We start from the raw sequence: 18,038 nt of genomic DNA, 5'->3' as shown, positions 1-18,038 counted from the left end.
AGCTGGGATAGGCTCCAGCACCCCCGCGGCCCTACTGAGGATAATCGGTGCAGATAATGGATGGATAGACAAAACTAATAGCTATTATGGAGGACGAGAAAAGTTGGAAAATCAATGTTTTCTAGGCCAATTTTTAGAGTATCTCATCAACATGCGAATTGTTAAGCTAAAATATTTTCAAAAATGTTGAATCAATTCATTTTCAAAAATGTTCAATTTTGTTATCTCTTTTGCTATCTGTCTACCTTCCAAGTACAATTACACTGAAAACGGAAAAAAAAAATCAACATGCTTCTGTCACGATGTAGCTCACATACTATACCATATGAATTACTCTTTGGCTGCAATGATTAATCAGAGAATTCAATTACTCAGAAGGACCAATGCAAGCGGCATCTCTGGCTAGATCTTCGCACGCATCATTTTTCAGCCTGCCCCGTTCTGATTGAAAATAAGTTGGCACAGTGGCAGCAAGCCAGGAGGAAAGAGTCCGTGAAACACAGAATCTCCCAAGTTTCGGGATCATTTCACACTTTTAACGAGGAACATGTCGTCCTCGATTGGCAAAACTATATAACACTTCGGTGTGTGCTACTCTAAAGGGACAGTGTGCATTATTAACCGCCTCTTAGTGGTAAAAAAAAACCCTCATACATGAAAAGAAAAACAATACTGATTTAATTATACATATAATGCAGTATTAGTTTGCTCAAATAAATGTGACTTGACTTGACTTAGCCTTTTAATTGAGGTTAGCTTACCTACCTTTGTAGCCAGTGAGCAAACTACAAACTTGTCACGAGACGTGGTGGCGTGGAAGGTGACCGGACCAGAACGTAGGCAGGAGGCATGAAGGGAGAACTCAAATGCGTTGACGATCCATAGGTTTTATTTAATAAAATAAAAGTCGCCCAATACTCCGGGGCAAAACAGAACAATACAGAGTTCCTCCGGCACGAACTCAACAGGACAAGGCATAACAGACCGGGATTGTGAATAATGAGTAGTAATGAACCCGCACCCGCCAAACCCAAAATCCAGCCTTAAATTGCAGAACAGCAATCAGCTGATCTGCTTCAGCTTGAGTTCGGGGGCGTGGCATACTGGTCGTCATGGCGACCGTGACAGAGCCCCCCTCTTAAGGGACAGCTCCCGAGGTCCCAAAAAAGAAAAAATTACTACCTCGCGCCCCGGAATGTTGACGATCGCGATTGGGGCAACCCTGCTCCCTCCTCCGAACACGCAGGAACGGGGAGAGGCAGGCGCCATCTGCGTCGGGCGGATCGGAATCGGCGCTCGGCAGGGGGGGTCTGGTGGCCAACTGGACAGGGGATGACAGACAGGCAGAACCGACGAGAACAGGACAGATAAACAGGACAGGCAAAAACAGAACAGGTAAACAGGACAGGCAAAAACAGAACAGGTAAACAGGACAGGCCGATGCAGAAGAGTCGCACTCAGGACAGGCCGATGCAGAAGAGTCGCACTCAGGTCAGGCCGATGCAGAAGAGTCGCACTCAGGTCAGGCCGATGCAGAAGAGTCGCACTCAGGTCAGGCCGATGCAGAAGAGTCGCACTCAGGTCAGGCCGATGCAGAAGAGTCGCACTCAGGTCAGGCCGATGCAGAAGAGTCGCACTCAGGTCAGGCCGATGCAGAAGAGTCGCACTCAGGTCAGGCCGATGCAGAAGAGTCGCACTCAGGTCAGGCCGATGCAGAAGAGTCGCACTCAGGTCAGGCCGATGCAGAAGAGTCGCGGTCAGGCCGATGCAGAAGAGTCGCACTCAGGGGGTTATCAGATTCAGAAGAGTCGCACTCAGGGGGTTATCAGATTCAGAAGAGTCAGACTCAGGGGGTTATCAGATTCAGAAGAGTCAGACTCAGGGGGTTATCAGATTCAGACTCAGGGGGTTATCAGATTCAGAAGAGTCAGACTCAGGGGGTTATCAGATTCAGAAGAGTCAGACTCAGGGGGTTATCAGATTCAGAAGAGTCAGACTCAGGGGGGATCAGATTCAGAAGAGTCAGACTCAGGGGGGATCAGATTCAGAAGAGTCAGACTCAGGGGGGATCAGATTCAGAAGAGTCAGACTCAGGGGGGATCAGATTCAGAAGAGTCAGACTCAGGGGGAACAGATTCAGAACAGACAAGACAGGACAGGAAAGACTGAACAAAATCAGTACAGGGAGACTCAAGGCAGGCATGGGGGTCGAACAGGCAGGCATGGGAGTCGAACAGGCAGGCATGGGAGTCGAACAGGCAGGCATGGGAGTAGAACAGGCAGGCATGGGAGTCGAACAGGCAGGCATGGGAGTCGAACAGGCAGGCATGGGAGTCGAACAGGCAGGCTTGGGAGTCGAACAGGCAGGCTTGGGAGTCGAACAGGCAGGCATGGGAGTCGAACAGGCAGGCATGGGAGTCGAACAGGCAGGCTTGGGAGTCGAACAGGCAGGCATGGGAGTCGAACAGGCAGGCTTGGGAGTCGAACAGGCAGGCTTGGGAGTCGAACAGGCAGGCTTGGGAGTCGAACAGGCAGGCTTGGGAGTCGGAGTCGGCCCGACGGGCAGCGGAGTCGGAGTTGGCCCGACGGGCAGCGGAGTCGGAGTCGGACTTGCACGCAGGGGAGAGGGAATAGCAGGCAATCGGCACGGAAGTCGGGCAGGCAGGCGTCAATTCTTCCTGGGACCCCATTCGAGGCACAGCAAGGGCCACGACGGGCGGGGCCGTGGTTCGAACGGGCAGGGAAGGCCAACTCAGTAGGCGCCTGCCAAACTGCGCACTCCAGCTCTCCCAAAGTCGCGCTGGGATCGTTCGCTGAGTTCAATTGTTGGCGGGTTCATTCTGTCACGAGACGTGGTGGCGTGGAAGGTGACCGGACCAGAACGTAGGCAGGAGGCATGAAGGGAGAACTCAAATGCGTTGACGATCCATAGGTTTTATTTAATAAAATAAAAGTCGCCCAATACTCCGGGGCAAAACAGAACAATACAGAGTTCCTCCGGCACGAACTCAACAGGACAAGGCATAACAGACCGGGATTGTGAATAATGAGTAGTAATGAACCCGCACCCGCCAAACCCAAAATCCAGCCTTAAATTGCAGAACAGCAATCAGCTGATCTGCTTCAGCTTGAGTTCGGGGGCGTGGCATACTGGTCGTCATGGCGACCGTGACACAAACTAACTAAAAGTACACATGAGCATTGGTTTGAATATTTGTAGGTTGATAAATTAATATTAATATTACAAATAATTCAAGATTTTTGATCCCAAAAACCGAAATCTTGCAAAAGTCTGGGCAAAAAATGAGAAGAAAAATAATGGTTTGGTGATTTTGAGTCTCCGTAGTTTTTTAAATCTTACCTGTGCTTTGTAGCATTTGTTTTCTGTTGCACAAGTGGTCCAATGATAAAAACTGCCCTTAATATAGTACAGCCTAATGACAAGGGTTACCAGTCGCGTTATGAAAGGCAATGTTCAATAATGCAAACTCAATTTTTATCCAATTACCCATTTTTTTCATTATGGTAATTGTGTGGGTTACATGTTCAAAATAATGCTTTTTGTTTATGACTGCAAATTCCTGCTTTGAGGTCAAAAGCAGTCCAGTGCAAAAGCAAATCAGAAAAAGAACCTGATTTTAATTCAGACTGACCAAAAGAAAAAAGAAGGTTGCGGTTTTAAGTATTCAAAATACTTCACATCTTGCGACATATGTCTCCGATTGGGGAAAAGTGCTGTTTTGTTTACGATGCTGTCTTCCTTACGTAGACTGTCTCTCTGTTTAGGGTAAACGATTATGTCATGTGGTTCCCTTCATTCAATTAGAAAGGCAAACATTCCCTGGCCACAATGTTACGTACACCTGCCCTGATATAATTGGATTGAGTTCCAGATGCATATCCATCTGCCATTGATATTACTCATTTTACATGGCCGAGAGTAGACCACAAAAACATTGGTCCATTAATGCCTCTTTGAACGTAGCAATCATCATGCAAAGTGGATCGTGTAGACCGTTCTATCTACCGAGAGAGCTAACTGTGGTCATTGTGGTGGCTGTTTACGTTCCACCGGATGCTGACGTTCCACCGGATGATAACGTTAGCATAGCGATAAATCTCCTGCCCGCTGCTATCACTAAAAAGCAGCTTGCACACCCCGACGGAGCTTTTATCGTTGTCGGCGACTTTAATCAGGCATGCTTAAGGACTGTACTTCCCAAATTCATTCAATATGTGCAATCAGCAACCAGGGGAAAAACACTGGACCGTGTGTACAGTAATATCAAACATTTAGTTGGATCCTGCCATCTCTGTCCATCCCTCACCCCCCTCATACACCCCCCCTATGGGGGGAAACAAAGCCTGCGAAAAGGACAGTACAAACGTCTTCTTTGTTCCTTTATCTTCTTTGTTTTCTTTATCCTCACTTTAAAATGTGGAACTGGAGTGCCACATCCAATTTCGTTGTCACAATATATTCAACCCATGTTGTAACAATGACAATAAATGTATATTCTATTCTATTCTATTTTTGTAATGATTACTAATGGAACTAAGTAAAAAAAACAAGTAAAACTAAGGAAAGAAATCTTCACTGATTTGATACCCACTAATGATCAAGCACTTTATGCATTAAATATATGATTTTCAAGGAAGACCTTTACATATCAATATATTTTTTTTCCCATCCTCTTGAAATCAGGTGCGTACTAGTTCAATATGGATATCTGATATCGGTATTTGATACATTAAATATATCTTTCCAAAGAACAAAGATATAATTTTTCAAGGAAGACTTTTACATTTTTCATATTTGTTTGAACAATGAATGTATCAGTTCAATATACAGTAGATACCTGATAGCGGTACTTGTGCATCCATAACTACAAACGCTGGGTATGAATGGAATGTGTATGTCTTGTTTAAACAGGGGTACTTTTAATTAGGTGTGCGCGCCATGACAAGATTCCAGGAAATCTTTCATTTAAAAAAATCTGACCTGCCAATGCCCATTGTCTTTTCTTTTTTATTACTTGCTCTGTACACCCAACATAATACATAGAAAGGAACATGATAGACCAATGAGCTGATGTGTTTGGTGAAAAAGATTGTTTTCTTTTACAGGGCTCGGACTGTCCTCTCATTGAGTGTGTATGGTACATAATTTAGTATTTGCTTAATGAAATGAAATGATCTGCATTTTATATAGCGCTTTTCAAGTCAATGACTTCCCAAAGCGGTTTACAATGTGCTCCAATGTGCCATGTAAGGCGCTAACCTGCTTATTGGGGGTATTAGGGGTTCAGTGTCTTACCCAAGGACACTTCGACATGTAACACGGACGAGCCGGGATTCGAACTGGGATCCCTTGATCCCAAGACGAGCGCTCTACCTCCTGAGCTACTGCCGCCCCTGAAAATAAATAACTCATCTGAAAATAAATCACAGTCGTGACTGACGTCCAAGCTCCAATTTAATCCAAAACAGAGTGAAACTTAAACACACCACAAAACAAAAAAATCGACAAAATCCACAAAGCAACTAGCAAATTCAAAAATGTCTTTTAACTTAAGGACATATTTGGACTCTTGCAGACAATGGGGTTGAAGGCACAAAAACATGGCCCTGATTTCCATGACACATGGCATCACCACCATCAGCAGACCGTTTATATCACATGAACCAATATGGCTCTCAATGTGACATCAGTTCCTGTCTGAGAGTCTCCTTCAAAATAAATCCATCAAACAAACTAAGTAAACTTAACTCTTCCCCAAATTAGGAAAACCAAGGCTGATACATCAACCTACTGAGAAATCAGTAGACCCATTTTTTTAATAGCTTGTTAACAATTTGGATTTGTACAACCGTTTTCCAGAACCTTCTGTAAAATATCAACATACGCCGACAAAAGTGCTGTTTCATCACAGTGCCAGTTCAAACCAAACCAGTATTGAATCTTCCCCAACCGCTGAATTCCCCTGACGCTGATTGAATTATCTTCTGGTGGGACCAGCCAAGGCGCCCTCAAAACAATAAGTGGGTTAACGTTTCCGAGCGGATCTTTGATGCCGTCACGCCCTTCCTCTGGAAGTCACCTTGAGGCAATGTCTGTAATCCGACCCTCAATAGCTCATCGGAATTGAATTTCCAATCATTTGACACTTTGCGACAGGGTTCGAACATCGAGTCGTCCGAAGCCTCGGGGACCCCATTGTGTTACTCTTGTCTATCGCACAAAAGCGCTGACGTGAGTTTAACGGGCGTAACCTGAACCAGGTCAGGTATCGCGGTCTGGTTCTGCGCCGCTTTAATTTGGGGGGTGTCGTTTCCCAAATAACAAAGTAAGCTAGCCCGTAACTCAATACGGTCTCAGACGATTCCCAGGAACACAGTGGTCACTCACACTGTCAACTCTCACGAAGGCGAAGCTCAAGACAGAAGGAAGAAACAGGGAAACCCAATCGGGCGTAACGCACTTTGACACCGGCACTAAAAAGCGTAACCGGGTCGAGAGGGAGCGAGCCTGCATTGGGTATCGATTAGTATTTGATCCCTGCCGGTCGCTCTTTGCCCGCCGGGCTTGGCGCTGACCTTCACTGGCTGGTTTTGTTGCTCGGCACGAGCGTGAAAACTTAGACGATGTGGGGGTAGAGGGAGGAAAAACAAAACAAAGAAAGGATTTGGCTTTGGGCAAACGACAGAGGACAAATGGAGTGACTCAAAGGGTCCATTATGAGCAAAGGCGGAGAAAGAGGGACGGATGTCAAAGACAAAGCTGTGAATGCATTTAGCAAAGCCCCGTCGGGTCTGCGTAGCGACTTATCGCTACGGGCTGTGTTCCCGGCCCCAAGACCACTTTGTGAGTGTAATCAGACGCGCTTCGATAACAGTTGTTATCAGAACGGTGCCAAGTACGCATTAGCCGTCTGCTAATGTTGTTACCGGGCAGACTCCTCGCTCTTCTCATATATCGGAGGCGGTCACAAAACAGCATGTAACCGTATATACTATAACCCCCCTTCTACGTATTCTTGCACAATCTTGGAATTCCTGAATAGTAATGGCCGTGTGCTAGGGACCCCCCCCCAGCTATCAGTTTGATTATTAGTATTGTGTGTATGAAATGTCTACCAGTGTTGATGGAAGATTTTTGCTCCCCGGAATAAGTCAATGGTTGTTACTCAGTGTAAATTAAGGATTACAGGCCGCTACTTTTTTTGCTACATTTAAATTATCTCACACTAACTTTGAATGCGATACGGCTGACTCTTTTTGGTTTCATTGCGGCTCAGAGGAAAGCAGTGAGCTGCTCTTTTCCACAAAGCACTCTAAACACAAGACTTCGCAGTGACGTCTAGTAACATTCCTGATTCTTCTAATATTAATTATACAATACATAACAGGAGCAAAACGTGAGGTTTGACAGTACTTTATTGAATATTCAAAATGTACTCATGATGTTTTAACTTTTTCACCCACAAATCAAGTCCTTAATGTATACATCCCAATTGAACTGCAGTGGAAGATATCCATTAAAAATGCATCACTTCTCTTTCCGTATCATCAGTGACCATGTGGGGTCGCTAAAATTTCCCTTAACCCCCTAGGAAGGATAACAAGTGAATGCAATTTGGTTCATTACCACGGCAACTACACAACAACACAAAAAGACACGTTGCAGTCTGGCACTGTTCTCAACAGTATGGTTGCCTTGGTGCCGTCGTCTAAAGATATAGGGCTCACATTTTACCAGACGCAGACCTTTTTCGGGTTTTTTCGGCTCAGTAGTAAATATGTGTTGGTTATTGCCACCTTAAACGTTCACATGATCCGAAAACACGTGACTTAACCAACCCAGAGCAGAGCTGAATATGGCACAGCTCAAAATGGCGTATGGTGTGCGCAGCTTCACATACGGTGCGGCTTGTACAAAGACAAAATTGGGTTTCACGCTCAAGTTTGAGCATGTGGCCTTTAACCCTCTTTTTACAATGGGGGCACAGCCAAATTACAAGCGCTATTTAAATTACCGTAATGGCGCAGACTTTGGATTCCTAGAAGAAAGGAAGACAAGCTTTGCGGCGATATAAAACATTGAATCGAAATAGTTCTCCAAAACATCTACAAGATGGCAGCAACTTCCCACGATCGTATCTCACAGGCATCCACGTTTACTCACTTCTCGTTTTTCTTCCTCATTCTAGTGCGGGTCGATCTGAAGATGGGTTGTTCATGACGGCGCTGATTTCTGGACTGCCAAAGTTTGACTTCCCCTGGCTTCTGCTGTCCTTTCTTTGGAAGTGTCTTTTACCCCCAATCCCGGTTTGTATGCTTTTGCTCCTTTCATTCGTCCTACATCCGGTCATGTTTTATAATCATACTCACTGGCTGGCTAGGCCACGCTAATAACATTGCCTCTTCTGACACAACAACTGCTTCCACGGTAACTGAGACGGGAAGGTGATGCTTGATTTTTGTTATCCGCTTCTTGATATACGCTGTTAGGTCAAATCACATTTATTTGTTTAGCCCTTAATCACTAAATGTCTCAAAGGATAGCACAGGTTACAATTACACCAACCCCTGATCTTAAACCAACATGCGGGCAAGGTAAAACTCAAAAACCTCAACATGAAGAAAGTAAGAAACCTTGAGAAGGGGCCTCACAAGTGGTAATCCCTCTTCCAGGATGACCGGTGTGCAATGCTTTTGCCTTGGGTAACAATACACAAAACATAGTGAAAATCAATAAGAAAAACAGAGGTAAGATGTCAAATTTTTTCCAGAAAGTGCATGACAGCAACAAAACAGCTTCCCATCCCTACCGGCTGGTTGATGCAGACGCTGCAATTCTTTATTGTGGGCCTCGATCACGACAGTGATGGACAGCCGTGTTATACACATTTTCTTTGCTGTGATTTTACTCTTCCTTGGTTGATATTAATTAGCACGATAGTGTAACTTAACTTAAATTCTTTTGCTATTCTATGAATCAGCCTTCTGTTCACTTTATGCTTGTCTGCTATACTGTCACGGTTCACGGATCCCTTAACAGCATGGATCGTCGGGAACCAATGAGGACGCAACTATGGACAGCTTTCTCTACTGTTGACGGTCCCTGGCCTGTTTTTGGGTCATGGCAGTGTTGGCACCATTTCATTCCTTTATGTTGTCTGCCCAGATCTTTTTCGATCTTCCTCTCCTCTTGCACCTTGGACCACAATACTGTACTATACACTAAATTTAAGTATACTCTTATACTCTTTTTATTTTTTATTTTTAAAGAGGATGTTTAATTATACTATTTTATTAGACAAATATAATAGGTACTCAAATTTTGCATTGACACTGAAACTGATACAACTTGTGGATACTAGTTGTAGTTTTGGTAGCAGTGGTAGTACTTTTATTTGGAAAACCTCCACCCACCCCAAAAAACAATGGCAATGGCTGTGTATCATCCACCAATAATGATACTTGGTATCAGTACAAGATTATTAGTGATTGTTTACATGAGTGTGCCATCCATCCATTATCTGCACCGCTTATCCTCATTAGGGTCGTGGGGGTTCTGGAGCCGATCCCAGCTATCTTTGGGCAGTGGGGAGGGGACACCCTGAACTGGTTGCCAGTAAATCGCAACGGTGCCGCACGCGCTAACTACTGTGCCGCAGTGCAGCTGAGTGTGCAGTACTATCTAAAAATGGATGTCAATATTTTCAAGTTATGTACCATGAGCCTTTCACATAAGCAAAAGGACATGACGTCATCGCCACAAAATTCGTTTTTCAACAAAATATGATAACCATAAGTGATGCAATGGACATTGCATAATGGGATAGTCGTTTGCTCCTTAATTTTTTTGGGAACAAAATAGTTTTTCTCCCAGTATCAGTATTCTCACACATTACTGCCCGTCGATGCTGAAAAGCAGGAGGCTTTAGAAAAACGACCGCGACCAGATAAAGAAGGTGCTGTATCGGAGTCAGATCGGGAGGCTTCTCCTGCTACTGCTAACCAAGGAAACCAGTACTTTTTTATGTGAGTGAGAGCACACCTATAAAAAAATAAAATAAAATAATGGCCAGGAAAGGGATGGGCGCTGCCAGGTTGTACTTGCACAAAACAGACCACAGGGAGTGGTAGCCTTCAACTCTAATTGGGTCAGTGAACAATGAACTGTGAATTGAATTAAATTAACCACCACTTGGATACATTTGTTTTAACTTTCAGGGTTGTTTTGTGATGAAGAGATACAAAAAATACATGAGTGTTTTGAGGAGCAAGTAAAAAAAATACAATTTTAGAGGGATTATTTCTCACTATAGACTTAATTAGTAGCAATCATCCACTATTGAGTAGTTTAAAAGTAACCACCCAATATTTGGGATTTGAACCAAAACGTTCAAATTTTTGGAGTGATTCAAAAACAGCCCAACATTTGAGGTTTATGAGGGTTGGAGTGGGGGATGTTTATATGTATGCAATGACCCCAATTTTGGCACAAATCAACTCAGGTAGCTGATTTGTCCATTTTTGACGCAAATTGCTTTATTGATAGGTTTATAGTTTAGTAGACAGTAGTGCAGTGGTTAGCACATTCGCCTAACACGGGAAAGATCTCCTGTTTGAGACTGGGTGGAAACATGTGTAGGCCTGGAGAGGGATGGGTGCCACCATGCTGTACTTACCTAAGACATACCACAGGAAATGGTGTCCCTACAACCTAGAAGTTAAATGGTACAACCAACCAACCAACCAACTAACCCAAACCGACCCGAACCTAACCAAACCAAACCAAACCAAAATAAAGGAGAGAAGACATCAATGATTTCTGAAGATGAGAGGACTGTTCAAGAAACCCCCATTATGACAAATTCTAAATCTCTCCTGATAGTGACAACCAAAGAACAACAGGAAGATATAATAGTTAAAATAACAAACTGCCCCCCAATACAACCTCCTTTGCTGGGGTCCAATATTAAAAACAGAATAAACGTATCAGTAATCTTTAACTAATCTAGAGCAGGGGTGTCAAACTCATTTTAACTCGGGGGCCACACGATAAAACAAACATTCTCTCGGGGCCGGACTAGTAGATTAGAGAGAAAGAAAATGAGAGAGAAAGAGAGAGGGTGGGACAAAGAGAGAAAGGGAGAGAGAGAAAAAAAAGAGAGAGAACGTGACAAACCAAAGAGAAATACAGTAGTGAGAGAGAGGGAAATAAAGAGCTAAATAAATAAATCCAAAGAGAAATTAGAAAGAGAGAAAGAGAGGAGAGAAAAGGAGAAGGGAGAAAGAGGAAAGGAAAGCAAGAGAGAGAGAGAGAGAAAGAGAAAAGGAAAAAAAAGACACACAGAGAGAAAGAGACAAAGAGGAACAAAGAAAGAGAAAAAGAGACAAAGAGAGTGAAAGAGCGGAGAGAGTGAGAGAAAAGGGAGGAAGAGAGAGAGAAAAAAATACAACTGCAGCGTCTTTGTGAGAGGCACCTGGCTTTGGCAACATCAAGTGGAATTATTTCACCCTGCAGCCCGTTTTTCTCTTGTGCTTCCCTCTGTGTTGTCCCGCTGGCCTGATTCAAACCCTTAGCGGGTCTGATTCGGCCTGTGGGCCGACTCTTTGACACCCCTGATCTAGAGTGTGTCCTTTTGAATGTACCATTTATTTAATGAACAATCATCCTGAAATAATCACATCATTATGACTTTTAATATATATTTGAAACAGACAACATCTTCCCTGAAAGTGGATTCAGGCATCTCTAGGGGTACACATACCCTTTGTGTTATACAATATAGGTTTTCCTTATGCTCTGCTATATTTTACTATTATTTACTGCACTGTACTGCACTTTGGCGCGTTTGAGTTTTTGATACCTCAATTTGGAATGCATAAAGATTAGCTGATGCGGCTGTTCTTTGGCGGTTAAGCAGGTGATGTATCGCGCATCGACAGGATGAAACCCCGGCCTGCTTTCGTAAGGAGAAGAGGCAGCTTTGTGGCCGGTATTTGCCTAATCACTTCATCTTGTTACCCTGCATAGCGGCCATGCTGCAGCGTGGCTGCCGCTGCCGGCATTGCTGCCTGTGGTTATGGACGCTTTGTCACAGGCAGCAGAAAAAAAGGCTGACAATCATAAGACTTCCTCTCTACATGCTAAAATTGGCTTCTGGAAGTGTTTTTTTTTTGTTCTGGGTTTTGTATTCTGGGAAAATATCCCTTTCCCACATTTATTTTTAAAAATATTTTTATGCGTGACTGCTTTGCCATAATCATCACACGTAAATTTGGGAAAAAACAAAAACCTGCCGGGATCACATTCGAAGAAGCTTTTCCCTGACTTTCATAGCTGGGAAAAGATCAATTGTATCTTGAAGTGCATTAACTGTATCATCTCAAATAAAGTTCAAAAGGGAGAATTATTAGGCTCTCATATACCAGCAGTATACCAAGCTTTGCTAGACCGAACTATATACTTCACTGTACTTTATTTTAGTACAGAGGCTGCCCTACTTCCGGACGATGGTTCGTAAGTTGTTTCAGTAATATATTTTGTATATTTAAGGTTTATATAAGTATGTTTAAGTTTTGTATAAGTAACCATTATTCTTTTGGACGAAAACATAAACATTTCATAAAACAATATGCTCTATAACGTTACAAAACAGGCTGATAAAGTATAGTACTGAAAAACAAAGCTACACATTAGGCATTGACATTCTGTGGTCTGTGAAGCCCTTTGAGACTCCTTGTGATCAAGGGGTATACAGATAAACAAGACTTGAATTAATTAGAAAGATAAATAAAGTTAAGTTTAACTTACTTACTTTTGGAAAATGCGCTTCAAGAGGTCCTTCTCCGTGGTAAAAAGTGGATGAAAAAAAGCAATCCAACCATTTTCTCAACTGCATCAAGCTTTCTTATTCCACTTTCATTTCAAAAGAAACGGCTTGGCTCTTCTTTACACTTTACACCAACCATATTGAATAAATGCTAAACAATGAAATCGCGCACTAGAGATACAGTACAGTGTGTTTACATTACACAAGAAGTAGAAACCGGATTTCTTTTTCGGGGTGTATCCTGGGTGAGCTCTCACAGCGCAACACGCCAGTAGTGGCAGAAAGAAGCACTACAGTAATGTCCTGTACTCTGAAAAAGGTGCACACTTACAATAATGTCCAGATAATTTTCCACATCCCGAAATGTTTTTTCGTATCTACCGTTTTGCGTAACTCGAATGTTCGTAAGTAGAGGAGCGTCCATACACTTAATTACAGTTTCTACTGTGTTATGCTCTACTTCACGTGTAGATTTAGATAAAGATACACACATATTTATTTTTCAATTTGTACGTTTTGTTTCTTGAAGAATGTATGCTGATGCTAAAATTTTCCAACATTCAGCCCAGCTAGAATTTGCTTTGACGGAGCAAAATACTTTTCGACTGGCCACAAAAACTAAAAACAAGGAACGCTAGACTGTTCAATGAAGTCATCAGTCACTGTGGAAAACTTCTTTATTGGTTTAGTTATTATACCACAATGATATTTTTACAATCCGTCATATTATATCTAATAAAAACGCTTGTTGTCCAGATAACTTATACCAAGTAATATAACTAATTCAAGCTAATTAAACTGTAAACTACTTAAGTCAAAAAATCTTAATTTACCACCCCAATACTATAAAAATAATACAAATAGATAAAATATGCATTAAATTGAACAAATAAAAATAAGGAAACCAAAAAGAATGACATATAATATATAACAAACCAAATAAATATATATAATTTCATATGTATGTATCCGATAAAATGCACTCGAATATAGAACATTTCTAAATTATAATAGCAATGAGAACTAAACAAATGTACTAATAAACTAGACAATTCCCGCGGCAATTGTAAGAGTTGTGATTGATCTGGAAGATGATACGGAAATAAAACATAAAGTTATTAACTGGGAAAGCTGTATTTGTACATTTTTACTTGGTTGTTACAATATAGCCATTCCCAAAATTTTTGGGCATGAAGAAGTTAGCATTGCCCACAGTGTTTACAGCTAGCTTGCGCTAATACTTGGGCTGGCTGTGCCAGCCCAACCCATTGCGGACAGTGTTTACAGCTAGCTTGCACTAATACTTGGGCTGGCTGTGCCAGCCCAACACCTTGCTAGCGGCGCACATAGCTTTTAGCATCCTCTCGCTAGCATCCACTCTTTGGAATTCACCATTTACCCATGGTTAAAGGTAATGTGGGTCGGGCCCCCTCAAGCCACCCTGGACAGTCCCTGCTTAGTCCCTACTAACCTCTGAAAAAGCCCTCATTTCCATGACCACCCATAGAAATGAATGGGCCCATGTATTCCGGATGGGAGACTCTCAAAATACATTAGAGCGGATGGGGACTTTTTTTCGTCTGCGGGGCCCCTTGTGGGGCCCCAGTGACTCGTATCGCTGTCAAAAGACAAGCCACAAGAGTCCCGGTCAGGCCGGAATTTTTGGTACATGAATCGTTGGGTTTCTCCAAAAGCTCTGCGAGGAGATCCCCGTTAAATTTCGGCGGAAGAAGATAGATATAATAATAATAATAATAAAAAGATCTCGGGGGATTGTTTAAGTTGTGCCTTGCTGAAGCAATCACAACTAATTAGACACTCAAAATAAGTTGAGAGAATATTAGTGGATTTTGAACTTGCAAGAAGAACAGAGGAGATAGTCCATACCGATAGTGACGATGAGGTAAATAGTCAGAGTAAAAACAAACAACAGTGTGCAATGATAGTCAAAATAACGAACTGGCATCCTATACAATCTCTTCTGCAGGTTTCCTATATTAAAAACAGAAAAAACTTATCATGGAATAAAACTTGTTCATTGCTTTTTTAGTCCATCTATGTTCTTGCCGTCCTTATCTTGAAACCAGTATAATTCCTGGTTCGATCATTGTTTTCCCAAAGTAAAAACATAATGTTTACAAACGTCTCATTTGGATTAAGATATCCAAATACATTCAATAGACGATTTCCAGTCCTTCTTTAATACACTTGCTAACAGATGAAAAGGCAGCTCCAAAAAGCTTCTTCGATAGCATAACGTTGTGCACACTAGCCGGAATAGTGAACGAGTTTATAATATTAACACAATGTCAGCGCTGTATCAGAGATTACCACGACCAAGCTTGTTCTTCTATCCCCTTTAGTCTGTTTTGTGTTCCATCACTCGGTTTTCTGGCCGGCCAGAGATAAACCAATACATTCGTAGAGGACTCTTGGCGGCTTCTTCTCGGGCGCCAATGGATTTTTGTTTGTTATTAGCGTCCTGCATAGTGTCACAACGTTCCTATAAAAGGGTCGGAGATGAGACTCTGGAGGGAGGTCTCCTCGCTCCACATAGTTTGGTACACATTAGGAGGGGGCGGCCTGGTGATGGTTGATGGCGGTGTGTGCCCCGGTGGGCCAGAAGGGAGAATGGGAGCTATATTTAGATTGGTTGGGGTTTAGGTCAGGCAGGGGAGACAGGTGTACGGGGGTACATGGGGGGGGGGAGTCATTACAGAGGAACACAAGAGCCAGCGGCCCGTAATGACAGCTACCTATAAGCCCACCTCAGTGTCTATATTTAGCTCCCTTTTGGACCACGAAGCGGTTCGGGATGGCGAAATCATTAATCATTCACAAAGTTGAACTAAAAGTAAGCGAGGGCAGATTAATATAAGTATATCTACATTTTCAATACAGATGCTCCCCTACTCACGACCATTAGGCTTACGAAAAACGGTAGACACGAACTTCTTTCCGGGATGTCGAAAAATATCCGGACATTGCTATAAGTTAAGTTTGGATTGTGTGCACCTTTCCGCCGCTACCGGCGTGTGGCGCTGTGAGAGGTCACCCAGCATCCACCCAGAAGAATAAAAAAACACTTCCTCTTCCTAGTACTTGTGTAAACATTCTATACTGTCTATACTATGTCTATACTATCTCCAGCATGCTAAGAACTTTGACATTTGTATTGCTTAATACCTTGTGCAGGCGTTCAATATGGTTCGTGTAAAAAAGAGGCAAGCCATTTCATTTGAAATGAAAGTGAAATAAGAAAGCTTGATGGGGTTGATAAAATGGTCGGAACGCTTTTTTTCAGCCACTTTTTACCACGGAGGAGGACCTCTTGAATATAATCTTCCAAAAGTAAGTTAAACTCAACTTTATTTATCTTTATTTATTTTTACTATAAAACAATACAGGTTACTTATACAAGCCTTAAACATACTTATATAAACCTTAAACAGATAAAACATAACACTGAAGCAACTTACGAACAAACTCAACTTACGAACAAAGTCTGTACTGAGAAGGCACTTGGATCGGATCAATACTATTTTTTCTTTTTAACTATCACTATAATAATGTTATGAGTAGTTTGTAAGATTATACACACATTACAGCTTTCAAATTCGATCCAACTCTTTATTTTCACTACTGATATATATATACTGATATATATATATACTGATATATATATATATATATATATATATATATATATATATATATATATATATATATATATATATATATATATATATATATATATATATATATATATATATATATACATATGGAATAAAATCACTGTATTTTGCAGACTATAAGATGCAACAGATTGTAAGATGGACTTACAAAAGTACCTAATTTTAAATCATTTTTTGTCACTCCAATGTATCGATACATTCTTAAATTGTTATATGTAGAAGCATTTTGTTGTATTATGCATTTCCGAATATATTGTATTTACTGTATTTCCGGGTCAATAAAGGCATACTGCTAATTTAGATGTTTTGGGTGGACGTTATATTAAAATACAATATTTTAGTTGTCTAGTTGATATACAGTATTTTTACAGTATTTGTATTTTTTTTACTGCTCTTTTGGTTTGACTGTATTTCCTTTTTTTGCAATGAATTGAATTGTCATCAAAAACAACGTAGTAGACACTGTATGCAACAAGATTAGCCATGGTTCTCCAGGTTTTTGAAACAGTAGTTTTATCTTTTGTACTGTTAAAGGATTTTTACAATAAATTGTTTACACTATTTGCACTTAGACATAAATTTTCAATGAATGGTATTATAGCTGTCATGTTGACTTTGTTATATTTGCATTTTCGTTACATTGCTGCTTTTTTATTTGGTTTGACTCTTTTGACTTTTGTTCTTAAACCGTTGTAATATAAATGTTTACAGTTCATTTTTATACTGCCAGTTTGCACTATTGGTAATCATTTAATATTTGTTTGATGGATCTCGATTTTAGGCGGCACGGCGGCTGGGTGGTTAGCGCACATCCCTACAGTGCGGAGGGTAAGGGTTCATGTCCAGCTAACGCAGCCTCCACTTGTGGAGTATGCATGTTCTCCCCTTACCTGGCACTCGGGTATCTTCCCATATTCCCAAAAAAATTGCATTTCAGGTTAACTGAAGACTCCAAATTGGCCCTAGGTGTGAATGAGTGAGTGAGTTGCCCGTCTCCGTGTGCCCTGCGACACTTCTCAAGGAAAGCTGAGATAGGCCCTAGCATCCCCGCAACCCTACTGAGGATAAGCTGTGGAGAAAATGGTTAGATGGATTCATCCATTTTTTTATATCATTACGGCTATCCCACCTTCAGCATGCCCGACCTCAGGAAGCTAAGAAGGGTCGGACCTGGTCAGTACTCAGATGGTAGGCCGCCTGGGAATACCCGGTGCAGTAAATAGGTCATTTTGCCGCATGCTCCGTTAAGACAGCACTGACTCTAACCCCCGATACAGTAGGTGAAAACAAATTTCCCTTAAGGTACCAAATAAATTGAATTATGAAGATTGTTTTGTTATTACTTGATAACAAATGGACCGTGTTTAGGCGTTTTCTTTTTTAATTGTAGTTATAAACTAACTCAATCAGCAGCATCAAGATTGAATTATAATTTAATTTATAGATTTTTTTAATTGATAATAAATTAGCACCTCCTTTTTTTTTAAGTAAAAAA

The 18,038-nt window shown here is 41.7% G+C and overlaps 1 protein-coding gene across 4 annotated transcripts in view; it reads left to right on the top strand.

Moving 5' to 3' along the window:
* Nucleotides 1–18,038, top strand: part of sema6bb (sema domain, transmembrane domain (TM), and cytoplasmic domain, (semaphorin) 6Bb) — a 298,494-nt gene that overhangs the window by 81,146 nt on the left and 199,310 nt on the right. For all 4 annotated transcript variants that reach the window (XM_088349347.1, XM_088349350.1, XM_088349348.1 and 1 more), the window contains one exon: nt 8,211–8,328. The gene's annotated coding sequence lies outside the window, so the exon portion shown is untranslated. The remainder of the gene's footprint in view (nt 1–8,210; nt 8,329–18,038) is intronic.

The sequence above is a fragment of the Urocampus carinirostris genome, chromosome 12 (genome assembly GCF_059441175.1).
Source record: "Urocampus carinirostris isolate Australia breed hairy pipefish chromosome 12, RoL_Ucar_1.0, whole genome shotgun sequence".
Classification (NCBI taxonomy): domain Eukaryota; kingdom Metazoa; phylum Chordata; class Actinopteri; order Syngnathiformes; family Syngnathidae; genus Urocampus; species Urocampus carinirostris.
Note: the sequence above shows the minus strand (reverse complement) of the source record. Positions and strands in the feature narration are given on the sequence as shown.